Source organism: Lepisma saccharinum, chromosome 29 (assembly GCF_977018435.1).
Source record: "Lepisma saccharinum chromosome 29, izLepSacc3.1, whole genome shotgun sequence".
NCBI lineage: Eukaryota > Metazoa > Arthropoda > Insecta > Zygentoma > Lepismatidae > Lepisma > Lepisma saccharinum.
The window spans coordinates 13,476,668-13,489,645 of NC_139257.1; the positions used below are offsets into that span (position 1 = coordinate 13,476,668).

At 39.7% G+C, this 12,978-nt stretch overlaps 1 long non-coding RNA gene across 1 annotated transcript in view; it reads right to left on the bottom strand.

Annotated features, from left to right (window-relative positions):
• LOC145981351 (uncharacterized) overlaps positions 1 to 11,940 on the bottom strand; it is a 36,450-nt gene extending 24,510 nt beyond the window's left edge. The window contains exons 1-2 of the long non-coding RNA XR_014440958.1: positions 11,800 to 11,940; positions 3,274 to 3,316 (exon numbers count right to left, since the gene is read on the bottom strand). This is a non-coding gene — a long non-coding RNA (uncharacterized LOC145981351). The remainder of the gene's footprint in view (positions 1 to 3,273; positions 3,317 to 11,799) is intronic.
• Positions 11,941 to 12,978: the final 1,038 nt, after the last annotated feature.

Sequence of the window (12,978 nt, forward strand, 5' to 3'; positions counted from 1 at the left end):
CAAGTGAGATTGCTCTCCCAAAATCCACAGTCCACGATGTGCTTCACAAGCGTCTTAAGATTTATGCATACAAATTACAAGTTTTACATGAGTTGAAAGCCAACGAAAAACCGAATCGAACAACATTTGCCGAAGACATTCTTGAGTGCATCGAGATCGACAACTTTTTAGCCAAGGTTCTCTTTTCAGATGAGGCAACATTTCACCTAAGCGGTATGATCAATAGACACAACGTGCGAATTTGGGGTAGTGAACATCTTCGAGAGGTCGTGGAGTATGAACGCGAAAGCCCCAATTTCAAAGAGTGATGTGGATTAATGGTGGATGAAAGCATTGGACCATTTTTCTTTGCAGAAGAAATTATCTCTGGTTTCACATATCTTGATATGTTAAACTATTTTGTGTTACCTCAGATAACACATCGACACCCAAACCTGCTTTTCGAGCAGGATGGAGCACCTCTACACTGGCATTTGGCAGTCCGGAACACATTGAATGAGGAATTCTCACAAAAATGAATTGGGAGAGGTGGTCCAATTCCTTGGTCATTACTCTTCTGGATTTCTTCCTGTGGGGGTATGTTAAGGACATGGTCTATGCAACAGAAGTGACAACTATGGATCTCCCGACTGCCAATCTCCCTTCCACAATCCTCCCTAGAGGTGTGGAGATCTACAACCGGTAATAGGGTGACATGAGGTCAGCACGCCAAACCCCCAGTCGTTGTAGGAGATTTACGAGACCGGATTACGCTACTCACTCGTAGCTCTCCAATTTGCTCACGATGGTGGGTTGCCAGCGGTCCTATACACAGTCCGAGAACCCAGAGACTGAACCCAGGTGAACTTAAATTATGCCGTCCAGCATTCGGATCCCAAAGCACAGTGCCTTAGACCCCATGGCCACGGACCCTTTCCATCATGCAGAGAACAAATGAACTTATTTAGTTCTTGCCATTTATACCACCATTCAGAGTCTTTGCTTTCAAGAGCCTTGGAATTTTTGGTAAAGTTAACAACATAATCGAATTAGCTTTATCCTTAAGACTTCAACTGCTTCTACAAGATCTTTATTAATTTCAACCAGCCGAAGACCCTTCAAAATATCATTGGTACCAATCATGAGAACTATGGAATCACACTCTCTAAATCATGCTTTCAATCTTCCTTTCAAATGTCCTGCCGTCTGACCATTAATTGCCAGGCCAATGTGGTTGCATCCATATTCACTTCTATCTGCCTTCAGGTTTCCAATTTACTAACCACCCTGACCATAATTTTATAACATATCCAATTTTCCTTGAACTATAACATCTGTTCCTTCAGGTGAACTTTCATGGTTACTATTTTATCTTTGTGTGAGAAAGTCTTCCCAGGAGGCTTTGTTAATTTTCAGTGTTAAATTTTCCAAACTTCGAGTTTTTATTTTAGCACACTTGTCTACCAAATATAATAATAAAAACGAGTTTCAACAGCCCTTGAGAGCCGCCCGGGCCTTCTTAAAGAGAGCAGGCCTTACGCCCACATGCCTTAGCAGAGGTGAGCCAATTAGGGGAAAGTTGCCCAAATCGTACCAGTTTTCAAACAAATGAAGGTAGCTGCAAAGGAAGTAACTTAAAGTAAACCAGCTAGTAAACGGAACTTTTACTTCTCTTCATATGTCTTTGAAAATTTTTATTCCAATTGGAAGTACCAGTAAATTCAGAATTCCAAATCCTTGCAAATGGTACGATTAAGGCAACTGGTCTGAAATCGCACCGCTGTTTAAAACATTAAGAAAGAACATGTTTCAAAGGCTCAAAGACTACAAAATACAGTGGCCAGTTTTCTATTGACAGAATGTTCATTTAGAGCCACAATCATTCCAATTAGTGATATATCAGTTCTCCAGTATAAGAAATAAATAATGGAAAATGATAAACAAGCAAACATATTCTCGACATTCATTTTCAAGCTTGAAAATGTAAACACAACATTGGACTGTAGTTTATTTGCAAACATCACAAATGTAGAAATGCAGTTCCTCGTTTGAGAGCCCATAACACGAATAGTGTGCCCATAACTTGCACTTGATGCATTGCACCATGTTTTCTTCCACAGTTTCTCCGCATAGGAAATAATACCATTAACTTGGATTTTAACTACCTTGGTCACATTTCAATTTAGCAACACTTGAGCCCAGCGTCGACGAGGTTTCTCCAACACCCTTGCCAAAGACGAAGCGGGACGGGGATCGCTTGCAGTCGACCTTTTTTTTTTTTGGTGAAGTACGAGTAGGAAGGTGAGTGGCCCTGCAAGAACTGCATAAGTCACTCGAAAAGCGGGGAGAAAAACGAGCAAGCCTCATGTTTCCAACGCGGATCAGCTGTGCTTCTTTGCGTGCCCTGTGAAGGGTGCAGCCCCTTTATGTTTGCAGCCAACATGACAGGAAATGAAAAGTCTGCATATGAAAATATGTTAAAATAGATCAATTACATTCCAAGGTGTATAAAGGCATTGATAAACATTAACTTAAGATATCAAAATTTCTTTTAAAAAAAAAAAACAACGCAAGCGGCGCTTGCTCTTCCTTCCTTTACCGCACGCTTCTGATCCCACCCTACCAGTTCATAGTTATATTTAGGTCTCTACAATCAAAATACATTAGCTATTAACATTGTAAAATAGTAAGTGAAATGATAACAAGAGTTGATCTTTCATAGGAGCAAAGGTAATGCCTTTATGCAAATTCAGAAAGAAAGATATCTTTCAGTAAATCTTGGCAACCTTCTATTTCTCACCTTTGAATGCATTCGCGTGATGATCTTGGTTCTCTTCAATCACTATTTGGTAATAGAATATTATTATCGAATATCACATTTTAACCAAATTAAATTTTGACACAAAATTATTATAAGTGGAAATAAAATATGTTATCTATTAACGAGCATAATAAAACCTTTACAACTATTACATGAATACTGAATGAAAACATGGCATGCAGTGCATTACGCCTTGACGTGAGGTGAGGGTTAGGGGTCACATGCTCTCGTTCTATACCATACTGAAGGTGATGTGATAAACTCTACTATTCCACATCCTTTGCCTCAGGGTGCCTATTGATTAGAGGCTGGGTGAGCCCCAGCGCTGGCCTGCTTCTAGTATATTTGATTTTTATAAGAGCGTGCATACATTTCGACATATAGATTTTACATGGAATGATAATTTCAAAATTCATAGTGACTTAATGAAAAAGTATATTTATGATAATATGTTCAACAAAAACGTTACTTACCAAAATGATGCCACATACTCAAGGAGCATTCAATCTGAGAAAGCTGTAAGAATATAAAAATATAATTAATATGCTACCTTTCTATATTTAAAATTCAAATTATAAATGATGCAACTTTAAATAGCTCAAACATGCAAGATTTATGGCAGCGAGGAGTGTAAATAGAAACTACATTAAAACCTCGTTAATTCAAACTAATAGGAAAAGATAAGTTGACCGCTTTAACGAAAGTCCGGATTAACAGAAATAACATAAAAATGTAGAAAGTGCATTAAAAGTCCGTTTATAGCAACAAAACACGTTTATTATGGTGTATTTAAAGAGCACAAGCCTAAATACACCATACAATACAGTACAAAGTCTGCGGAAAGCAGATTTTCATTCGTAGTTGACTGCCTTTTCTTTGGGAAGTTTTCGTGTTGACTTCTAGCCACATTTAAAGCCTTGCCTTCTGTTTTTCTTTGTTTTTTTGCCTGTCCGGATTAAGCGAAGTCCGGCTTATCGGGGTCCGGATTAATGAGGTTTTACTGTATTCTCTGCCCGTCTTCTCTGTCGGTCTATCTGTCTTCCTTCTGTCGTCTGTGAGAACACCTATTCCGTCATCCTGGAACCGCCCAAGTTAGGTTAGTTCATTACTTTTTACACGTGGCGGAGTGGTTAGCACATTGCGGTACGCTTGGAGTCCCGAGTTCGGATTCCGTGCCTGGACGTAAATGTTGTTTCTGAGTGTTCCTTCATCAATTTCGTTACATCATCACTCGTTCTCATCGTCGCGATTAGCCAAAAGTGGAAGATAAGCGACGCTAAATAACAAAAATTGAATCAAAATCAAATTACATATTACGCCATCTTGGAATCACCCTCTCGCCATCTTAAGTTAATATGTATTATAATCAGGGTTGGCAAAATTTGTGTTTTTTGAAAGAAACAAACAAACAGTTTTATGTTTTAAAAATGTTTCAAATGTTTTAAACAGTGTTTCAAACCAGAATTAAAAAAAAACATGCTTCAAGCAAATAAAACGTTTAAAACATAATGCCAAGAGAATTGATTTTCTATTAATAAGGAATTTGTTAATCAACCAAGGATGGACTGTGCTCCAATAATAAAGTAAACGCTTGACTTACTTCTTAAATCTCGCATGTAGGCTGTTCGAGAAGCTTCAACTAACCCACAGTTGCCAGGTCCACGTGTTAGTTACTGTTTTTTTTCAATACGACATTTTATTGTGAATGCAATTGAATATTGACATTAACAACAGTGTGCACATTTTGCAGTGTGTTTAGTGAGGAACATATCAGTTTCATCCATGTAGTATTCAATTTCAAAAATATTCTAAACACCAGTTAAAAAACATAGTCAGGTGTCTTAAACGTATATTCATCACGATATGTTTCTTTGTTAATTCAATATACATTTTCAGCCGCTGAACAGATTTCTATGCACAGTAGGGTGGAGTGAAAATGGGCTAAAAAATTTTTTTTTTGAATTTCAATTAGCTAGATATGTCAAAAGGTGCCAATAGATCAATAGAACACTGTGTAAAAATTTCAAGACTTTTGAACAATATTTTGATCGCCCTTCGCAATCTTTTATTTTGCAATACTAAGCGACAATACAACGATATAACTATATAGTCAGTCAATAGTGACTATTAGTCAGTTTAGTCACCTTAAAACTCAGTTAATGCAATCAAATGCCACAAACAGTTACAAGGTGAAGTGAGGGAAGTCACGTTTCGACTCGAACGTTACAAGGTGAAGTGAGGGAAGTCACGTTTCGACTCGAACGTCGGCATTAGCTGTCGAGAAGCGATGCGTGCACGGATGAAGCCATCTCGCGATTTGTGTCCACAAACAGCTTTCGCCACCTCGGTCACAATCTTCACGTGTCTTTCCACAGCCTGTGTGCGGTTGGGGAATTTTGAGAAGGTGAGAGTTGGAGTCACCTCCGTCGTGATGAGATCCCTGAGCTCAGTGTCCGTCATTGCCTTGATTACGGGAAGGTCCGAGATAGGGCAGACGGCCCAGTCGATCACGTCGAAGTATTCTACAGCGTCAAAATTGAGTTTTGCGGTTACCTCCGTATTTGTCCACTGGGGTCTGCTGCAGCTCTGGCCTTCATCACTCGTTGCCAGACCAGCTCACGTATGTGTGGTCGATCTTCTTGTGCTTAGGGCTGAGGTATCGTCACTTGATGAGCATCTGGTGAAGGTGCCTAGCTCCATCTTTGCTTGACCAGTGGGCTTTTACGGCGAACCACGTTGGAGCATATACGCGAATGATGAACGTCACCAGCTTTTTCAGATTCTCTGACGGTTCCATGTTGCTTACATATAATCGGAGGATTCGATTGGCTGTCGTTACCCATCGTGAGTGATTCAGGCAACCTGGGTTTCGCATTGCCAGATTGACGCTACATTCACCTTTGCCAATGCTATTGCACGTTTTCAGTAGATAGCGCTGATCTGTGCTCAACTCCTTCGGGTCAACATTGGACAGTTGCTCGGTCAGCTGCACTGGTGCAAACGAGGAGACAGGCTGTTCGCTACACGTCACTAGCCGCTTTCCGATATCTCCACAGAATCCGTGCGAGCCTGTAGTCTTGCCATCGAGTGCCTGGAATAGATGGCGCAGGGGCAGCTCATTGGCATGGAGCAGACATACCAGCCACTGCAGAGGACGCTCCAAGGTTTCTTCCAGTCGGAGGATAACGCCCGCTGTGTGTCTCGTGTTCACATTTGTACCATCACACCCTACAACTTTAATGTTCTCTGTCTGCGCATTCCTCTCTTTGAAACTAGCGACTATTGACTCAGCTATGTCTTTGCTGGAGCCTGATGGCGGAGTCGTGTGGCTGAAGTACGAAGAACCAGGCTCTGTGATGATGCTTATGCGTTATTCCGTGAGGGTTTTTCTGTGTTACTTGTTGTCGTCGCCGAGAACTTGTGTCAAAGTTTGATCCTTGTGGCCATCAAAGAATACTGCATTATGCCAGTGTGAGTGTGGTGAAACTGGTCATCATTCTGCTGAAGTTCCTTACGAGTTTTGCTGCGTTCTCGGCGGATCTTGCTTCGATCGATTACTTTAGATCGGTTGATTGGCGACACGAGACCAAGATAATGCAGAACTGATGTTGCTAATACGGCAGCCGATCCATCCGAGACTCGGATCCGATCGCAAGCTTTAGCGAGTGAAGGTAGAAAGATTGTCATTTTCTTACATTGGCGATTCTGCTTTGGCTTAGTCTTGACTGATTCTGTATCTGGAATGTACTAATCGCCAGTGGCACTGACCGACGGGTACGTGTCATCTTCGGCACTGTCGGCAGAATCGGCTTGACCTTTACTCTCAACGGTCCTCTGCTTCTTCATTCGTTCGAGATTGGCTTCCTCTCTTTCAGCTTTCCTCTTCAATTTTGACGTCTCCTCTTGATCTATACTGCTGATTATCTAATCATTTATAGTCCTCTTTGGTCTTCAAGGAAATGACGTTCCTTTGCCGGAACTTTGAATTCTTTCGCGCATTTGCAGTTGGAAACTATGTCGAAGCACTTGCATTTGCTGAGATCAAACAGACTGTTACCTCTGTCGCGAAAGTCCGAGAGTCTCCGTTGGTAGTTGGGTTGATCCTTTTTCCCTTTGTAGACTTTTAGGATTGTATTGTATTGTCGTGGAACCATCTGAGTTTTTCAATCGCTTGTGCGTGAGTTACTGTTGGAAGTGAGGCCCTTTCCCAGATCTCCTCGACTTCATAGCACAGTTTGTGAGATATGTCCAAAAATGATGGGTATTTTCCATTGTCCGTCCTCAGGTCTGATCGCAGTTGAATATATTTCTTCATGAGATCGGTGTAGGTCGGCAGAATATTGGTCGGTAGGTTTCGTGGAGAGCCAAATATCTCTTGTTACTGCCATCTCTCTGAAAATGGAAGTTCTGGGGATGGGGATATCCTGAGGATAACAGGATGTCCCCAGGATATCCCCATACAATGTGTAGGTAAGCTTAAGATGGCCAATACCTTCTCAATAAGTAGCTCGCTTAGATTCGCTACTTAATAAGCCATGCTGAAATCAAACTGAATCAGGCTACAAAGTTATAAAAAGGGTTAAAATGCCAATTATTTCAATAAGGTGAAGGGCGATCAAAGAGTTGACAGAAAATAATATGATTTTGCAGGATTCTTACTATGGACAAATGGCACATTTTCCCTAGTCTAGCTTATAAAAATAAAAATAAAAGTTTTTTCACTCCACCCTAATGCACAGTAAACAGAACGACACGCATTGAATGAAAAGGCTAGTTATCAAAATATGTTAAGTATCAAAATATGTTTTAAACAAGGGTGAAAGAAACATGTTAAAAACGCTTTAAACGTTTCAAAAATTTGTGAAGAAACAAAACCATGTGTTTTAAACGTTCAAAACAAGTTGTTTAAAACACATTTGCTATATACGTGCCAACCATGATTATAATACAATATCGTTCATCCCTCGTTAGATTTTTCAGTTACTCTCTCTCTCTCTCTCTCTCTCTCTCTCTTTGTGTGTGTGTATGTGTGTGTGTGTGTCTCCTCCACGGTTGTATGATTTATAATAAACAATTTACATTTATTACGTTAGTTTATAAAGTAATACGCTGCAAGATGTGACGTCATCACGTGATTTAAGTCAGTTCATGTCGTAATACGTTTCTCTTGTTGCCTTCATCCCTCCCTTCCATCTGACTTAGGTTAATCCAGCAGCTTCATTTCATGTTCATTTCATTTATGTTCAGGGTTGTGTCTACTGCACGTAGTTCCACTGTGTTCCGTGTGAGGTCGCGGTGTGCATTTCTGCGTGCACTCCATCACGTAGTTCCGCGCGCCACCACCAATTTGACTATATAAGCAAGAACGGGAGCATTCTGCTTCAGTTCTCGGCCGGCCATCGATCACCAAACACTTCTGGAGACCCAAGTCTGGAAGCGGCAGAAAAAAAAAAAAAATCAGGATAATAAGTGTTCCAGCAGATTCCCACCTAGTCTGTCCATAGCGGCTTCGGCTGGTATTTTCAGACCGTAAGTCTGACACTCGACTTCGGCCAAAGCGTATCCTCGGGCTGTATTCCTGCTCATACCAGCTACAGCTGTGTGGTTTGTTCCGTCGGACCTTTGGGTCTGATACTCGCTTTGGCTTAAGAGTACCCTTGGAATCCTTGAACTGTCCGTACCGTCCTGAGCCGTGACGTGGTACCTTCGGTCATTTTGTCTGATACATAGCTACAGCTTGAGAGTACCCTCCTCATTCCTCCCTCGACGGGTAAGGTCTGCGTGGACCCCATGTTAACTTTGACCCAAATATAAAATTTGGTCCCTTTCCTCCCCAGGCATCTCATTTACAAGGAATAAATGGATGGTCCCTGCCCTACTTTCATCGAGACCAGGACCTAAGGAGCCGTCGGTAGTGAACAAAAGGTACTTAAGTGTGCTGCCAATTGTGAATGTTGGTGTAGTGAACAGTGTGACGGCGTTAAAAGTATAATAACATGTTAAACCCAGCATGTAATCCTTGGGGTTTTATGGAGTTCCAGTGCTACTGGCTGGAGAAGCAAACTTTTGCGTTAAAGCTAAGTACGTTGTTGCTGCAGGGTTATGGTTTGACCAGTGAACGTTGCAATTTGATCCATCTAATAAGGATTCCATTAAGCGTTGGTATACGCAATTCCTGGAGAAAAGTTTCCTGGTCAAAGGCAAACACTGGTCGCTCATCATATTGGGTTGAAGCAGTGGATAGGGTGCGGCAAGCCTTCCAGCGCGGTCCAAGGAAATCAGTAGGAAAGCGTACCTTGAGTTGAGAAGACCACACACTACAGTATTGGATGTGATTGTAACTGAAAGCTTACAAGTTTCAAATTGTACACGCATTCAGTGAACAAGACAAAACAATTCGCTCTGTCTTTAGCGTGGACGTGCAGGAATAACTCCTCAGCCACGCAAATCGCATTGTAATGAATCTGTAAACTTGAAACATATCGTAAAACACTAGTCTTAAGCGTGGTTTGTCACCAAGAAGAACACCAACTCACGGTGTCTCAACATTACTTTAATAGCACCGGGATCGAACATTGGGATGCGTTACTTCCCAACAAGTAGCTTAGGCTTCCGTAGAGCTTGCGAAGGATGTTCAATTAACATAATCTAAACAAACACTGAAATAAAAGGTGGCACACACAATTTGATTTTAATACCTTCACGACTAAACCAACACGGCACGTTCATGATTAATGAATAGGATTTACCTGTCTCGTCCAGTAGATGTCATCAAATAGGTGTTTCTTGGCGTCGTGCGCACATAAAGTCTTTCAACTGATTCCCGATAAGTTCACTCCGAAAGGAAGAGAATAGAAGAGTCAAGAGACAGACATTGGCAGACTATGGTATTCCAACGAAGATATTAAACCTAATACAAGATATGTACGAAGGTTTCAGGTGCAAAATCCTACATGAAGGACAGCTTACAGAATACATAGAGGTTACAAATGGAGTGAGACATGGGCTGCATTCTATCTCCGATAATATTTCTGCTAGTACTAGATGCAGTAATGAAGAAAACAATAGGTTGCAGGAAAAGAGGAATGCAATGGGGACTCAAAGATAGACTAGAAGATTTAGATTTTGCGGATGGCATCCGCTTATTAGATCAAAGACCAAGCAACATGAAGGAGAAAGTAAAAAGAACACAGGAGGAAGCAAAGAGGAAAAGAAAAATTGAATGTTTGTCATGAGCTGGTTGAACAAGTAGAGTCATTTACATATTTAGGAAGTGTCATAACAAAAGAAGGAGGTTGAGATGAAGACATACAAAATAGAATCAAGAAAGCCAAGAAAATAGAATCAAGAAAGCCAAAGTGGCATTTATAGAACTGTATCCCATTTGGAAAACCTGCAATGTTTCTAGAAAAACAAAAATAAGGATTTTTAATACAAATGTAAAATCAGTTTTACTGTATGGAAAACCAAATAAGCTAACACGAAAAGGATACAAACCTTTATTAATCGCTGTCTCAGGTGTATCCTAAATATAAAATGGCCAGAAATAATATAAAATGAAGAATTATGGAGAGAAACTAAACAACAGCCAATTGCAACCCAGATAAAAGACGAAAATGGAGTTGGTTAGGACACACCTTACAAAAACCAACTGGAGCAATAGAGAAAGTAGCCTTAGACTGGAACCCCCAAGGAGCCAGGAAAATAGGACGTCCGAAGAAGACATGGAAGAGAACAGTAGAAGAAGAAGCAGCCGAGAAAGGAAAACCATGGAGAGAGGTCAAGGAGTTGGCACGTCACAGAGCCAAATGGAGGTGTTTCACTGAAGCTCTATGCTCCTGATGAAGCAAAAGGAAATAAGTCAAAGTAAGTCACTCCGAATGACATCTCCCTTGTCCAGAAATCGTTAGAGTCCAAAAACTGGGTGTTCTCCTGAACTTTGACTAACAGACTCACACCCAACTTGGTCCCAAGGTCAGCCCTTTCTTCCCATATTCAAAATTCAACTCCCTTCTCTCAATCTCCAAACTAACAACTGTTCTCTCTCCGCAAAATCACAACCTCTTAACCTCTCTCCCCTGCTCCAAGCATTCGTTCATTCCCCTCACTTAACTTCTTCACCCTTCTTCTTTTACCATTTAAATCTTCCAAGAATGCACAATATCTCCTACCTTAGTTGACACATTCTTCACTTTTCCTAGCTGCAGAGTGACTGAATTACTCAGGAATGCTAAGGATGATAGGATATGTTAATCCTCCGTTGGTATACGTGTGAGCGCGGCGCTCACCCTGGGGTATAATTGCACTTCTCTCAGGACCAACGAATGGTATCACATTCTGGTCTTGTCTAGCTGTCTTTTGTAATGTCTAGGGCCAGATGATACCAGTTATAGACTGTAGCATTGTTCCGTCTGCACAGACACGCAATTTTCATGGCAGTCCGTGATTTTTGAGCGCCACGTTCACACGTATACCAAGTGCGTAACCATTTACTGCAAAGATATTTTATTTCTGTGTACACTGAATTTGCGTTGTATCACTGTTTTCGGTCTTGATTCTGCGGTAACTATTTTATTTGACTCCATTCATTTATTACGGCTGAGCCTACTATTTCTGACTAAATGTACTTTGAAATCAGATATTTGTCACGAATGTAGAACAGCAGTTCCGAGCATGGTATCATAATAGATAATAATTTCAAGATTATAATTTTGTTATTAAAGCCTATGTGAAAATAATTTTAACTGATAAATTATATATATTAGGCAATACATATTCATAAATTATCTTCAATACCATTAAAGTAAATTTATATTCAACAATATGACAAAAACAATAAAATTCATGTGAGTGCGCCACGCTCAACATATACCTACCTCGTTACTTTGGAACGCAGGGTTTACAAAACTTGGACGGATTATCTAATTGTTTTGAAAATGGCACATTATTTTCCAAACATCCGTTATATATTTAAATGTATCTTTAAAGAGACATCTTACCTGTAAGAAAATAAATACAGTCAGAAGAAGAATAAGAAGGATCCTCATTGTAAACTATTGTTGACAAATGCCAGAGTGAAATTCCAGCAATAGATACACTGAACTAACTGTGCGTCTCGTAATGGCCATACAAACATCGTATCAAAACATGAAGTTAAAGAACAATAGATAATTCCAGTTTTCAATACGATTTGAGATTTTATTTGTGTCATAAAAATCTTATTTCTTTTTCATAGTGAAATGTGAAAAATACTTCCAGAGTCATAAAACTATTTTCTTTTTGAATGTTGTATTTATTTAAGAACTATATATTTTTTTAACGTTCAATAATTTTCATTGAATTACATCACATTCTCCTATTTATACCTACATGTCTAGTTTATATATTGTTCAAATACTGTACATTTGCCAATTCATTTTCAGACTCTTTTATTGGATGCAGTTATCTTCCCTGTTTTATTTTCTATGTAAATAAGCACATCGAAGGTTGGAAGTATTTGTCTAAAGCCAGAAGCGATATCGTAGTTCTTCTCGGCTGAATTGTTTCATGGAAAGAGGCACTACAGTATTGGCCAAATTATTGGCTGTAAAAAAGAAGCTCATATAATTGTTTTCAATGTGTTCTAACGAAAGATATGTTACGATTGTTATAACTTTTTTATGGGATTTAACTGTTTGTCTGCTTCGATATTATCTTCTTTCAGACAATCCTTCCTTTTACTGTATCCACATTCGCAAAAATGTCTGGAACAATACCTACATTGTTTACCTTGTTATTTACGCTATTTGCTTGGTTATATGACAAAGGAAATAATATTAATTCTGATTGTTGTAAGGGTGTTCTTTATTTGTATCTCCAGAGCAACATGTAACTTTATAAACCACGTGGTTTGAAGTTTAGAAATAAGAGTGATAAATGAATTGACAGAAGCAGTGATTAAAATAAGTTCAAAAAAAGCCAAAGGTGGTGATACGAAGTATATGACAGTACCTACTTGCAGTGTGTATAACAATGCAATGTGTTATCACAAAACATTAAATCTGTCAAATTTCTCTACATAAATTGAATTTATGTGTGTTTCATTTTTCAATCAATGAGTCCCATAATATGGCCAATACTGTACTCTATATCTTGCAATGGTAAATTTCTCGTAAGGAATAGACGGATTTCATCAAATT